Here is a 3,194-nt window from a genome sequence, read left to right on the forward strand (position 1 = left end):
GTTGCTACTGAGAAATATACTCACTACCAGACAGTTTGTAAGTGGTGCCATCCTTTGACTGCCATCTTCAATCAGGCCTCAGTTGGTCATAACCTCCAGTGACTGGTCGCTAAAGTCCACGACAAACTGAGGCCTGATTCATGATGGCAGTCAAAAATGATATTCACTTGATAGTCTAGAAGTCCCAGAAATAAACTAAAAAAATTTCTCTTCCAGAGAAAGAAATACATCTTACAAGTTCTGATCCCGTATTCTTCTCCACACCGCCATGTGGGGACACCTGCAGATGTTCATCAGTATCTAGGAGAACACAGAGTGATGGTCAGTGCATTGGTGTTGCTGAGGAATCCCACAAGGAACCCTGGGGTGTATGGAGTGTATGCAAGTGGGCGGTTGACAAGCATGGGCTGAGATGCTGCCGGACCATTCTCCTTGGTGTCGAAGGCAGGCAAAGGAGAAGGGCAGAAAGAATTGAAAGAGCCTTGGCTTTCTAGCTAGGACAACCTCATCAATGTGAAATAGTCACCTTAAGAACAGTTTAATACAGAAAGGCACTGTATGGTTCAGCGACAGCATCTCATCACACCTCCTCCCCATTTGAAGGTCCAGACAAATCCCCAGTTTTATGAAATGTTACAAGATCATTTCACTTCTGTGGATCTACATACCCTGCAACTATATTTCTGATCTACCCTGATATATTTCTCAAGTTGTACTAAAGCATGCATCTTTATCATTTTAATTATGAAGTGTGCATTTTAATGAGATTACATTCAATGAGTTACATTCAGGATACTGTGTCAATAATGAGAAAAATACATTCATAATTTATAATCTAAGCTTCACCTTGGGCAATGAGAGAAAAACAGCAGTGTAACATAGAACAGATGATAAATAAATAATGATGGCAGAATACAATAGAATAGAAAACAGGAAGTCCAGAAAATATCAACAAAACCAAAAGCCGGTTCTTTGAAAAGATCAGTAACATTGATAAACCTCTACCTTGGCTACCCACAAAGGAAAGAAAGAAGTCACAGTATACTAATAATATTAGTTTAAGAGGAGTCAAATCAAAAAATAGTAAATAATAAAGGAATATTCTGAACACATCTGTGCTCACAACTGGATACAGTAGATGAAATGAGCTAATTTTAAAAATCTATTTTAGAAGACCCCTCCTCAGGAGAAATAGATCATCTGAATAGGCCTATATTTATTTTAAAATTTTAGATATTCAATCAATGATTAATATCTTCTCAAAAAACTAAAACACTATATTCAGATGATTTCACTGGTAAATTCTACCAAAATTCTTACAAAGAGAAATATAGTCTTACCATACAAACAAGTAATCATAATCCGACGTATTTCCTCAGTTACATTTTAAAAATTATGTTTCCAAACAAGACACAGGAAGGTTTCTAATAGCTGTATTCATAATTGGCCAATCTGAAAGCAAATGTCAAATCCCTTCTCTACAATAATAATAATAATAATGATGATAATAATAATAATAATAATAATTAACTTGGTCTAGTGGCATGTGACTTATGGCCAGCTACTTGGGAGGCTGAGGTGGAAGGATCACCTGAACCTGGGGAAGTCAAGATCGCAGTGAGCTGTGATCGCACCAGTGCACTCCTGGGTGACAAAGGAGACCTTTTCACAAAAAAATAAAATACTAAAAAAAACAACTGAAATCTAAGTGGTCAGTGTTACTTTCCTTGTGTATTTGTATCACCCACCATTGATTTAATGCATAAATTGGCTCAAATGAAATAAATGAAGAACATGACACAGCATTTACCGAGTTTCTCTAATATGGGGCACTGAATGAATACACTGGAATTCTTTGCTTAACTGAACTTAATGATTTAATTTCCACATTATCGTTATTTCCTAAATGCCAAATTTTGTCCCATTTCCGTAGTTTTGTTGTCCAGCGCTTGGGACGGGTGGACAAACCTGCAAGGTAGAGCAGATTTCTTATAGATTCTTGGAAATGTATTATGATAAAGACAGTGCTTGACATTGTTGCTGGCAGAGGACAGCAGAGAAATTACTAAAAACTTATTCCCAAACTTATTCCCGGAAGAAACTTTTGATCCCAGTTTTTACCGTCGGCTTTTCAACTCTACATTAGATTTGGGTTCTGGGAGGATTTTGCAAGGGTCATTGCACTTAAAACAGACTGTATGTGCAGGCAGATTCCTTTATTTAGATGAGACAATATAGAAAAGCAGCAGATCCAAGTCACCAAGAATGGCCTGGGATCAAATGCTACTTAGAATCTGCACATACCTGGGAGAGTGAAATGAACCCCTCTGTGCCTCAGTTCCCTATTCTGAGATGAGGGAATGTTAGTGGATCTAAAAACGCTGAATCACCTACTTTAAATGGGTACATTGTTTTGCATGTCAACTACGTTTAAATAAAGCTGTTAAATAAAAAAGAATACGTACAGAGGTGACACTGGGTGTTCGACTTTCTCTGCAATAAGAGAAAAAAAACAAAACAAAACAGTGATCAGGTAACTGGTCCCGAAAGAAAGCATAGAGGATGCTTGTGGAAAATGCACTGGGTTTTTTTGGGGGGGATTATTTAGCAAGTGTCCATGTTGGCTGGCAAATACAAAACTATTTTTCAGGGAGAAAAAGTTGCTACTGAGAAATACACTCACTACCAAACAGTTTGTAAGTGATGCCGTCCTTTGACTGCCATCGTCAATCAGGCCTCAGTTGGTCATAACCTCTAGTGACCCCAGAAAAAACAAAAAACATTTTTCTTCCAGAGAAAGAAATATGTCTTACAAGTTCTGATCTCATATTCTCCTCCACGCCACTCTGAGCAGATTCCTGCAGATCTTCATCGGAATCTAGGAGAACACAGAGTGATGGTCAGTGCATTGGTGTTGCTGAGGAATCCCACAAGGAACCCTGGGGTGTATGGAGTGTATGCAAGTGGGCGGTTGACAAGCATGGGCTGAGATGCTGCCGGACCATTCTCCTTGGTGTCGAAGGCAGGCAAAGGAGAGGGGCAGAAAGAATTGAAAGAGCCTTGGCTTTCTAGCTAGGACAGCCTCATCAATGTGAAATAGTCACCTTAAGAACCGGTTAATACAGAAAGGCACTGTATGGTTCAGCAACAGCATCTCATCACACCTCCTCCCCATTTGAAGGTCCAGGCAAATC

General features: G+C 39.0%; 1 long non-coding RNA gene across 1 annotated transcript; it reads right to left on the reverse strand.

Moving 5' to 3' along the window:
- Positions 1-234: 234 nt before the first annotated feature.
- LOC140709198 (uncharacterized) lies at positions 235-3,076 on the reverse strand. Its single transcript, XR_012089602.1, has 3 exons — positions 2,814-3,076; positions 2,466-2,493; positions 235-300 (listed from the first exon to the last, which is right to left on the reverse strand). It is a non-coding gene; the product is annotated as an uncharacterized lncRNA (long non-coding RNA).
- Positions 3,077-3,194: the final 118 nt, after the last annotated feature.

This window comes from Chlorocebus sabaeus, chromosome 19, assembly GCF_047675955.1.
Source record: "Chlorocebus sabaeus isolate Y175 chromosome 19, mChlSab1.0.hap1, whole genome shotgun sequence".
In the NCBI taxonomy this organism is placed as follows: domain Eukaryota; kingdom Metazoa; phylum Chordata; class Mammalia; order Primates; family Cercopithecidae; genus Chlorocebus; species Chlorocebus sabaeus.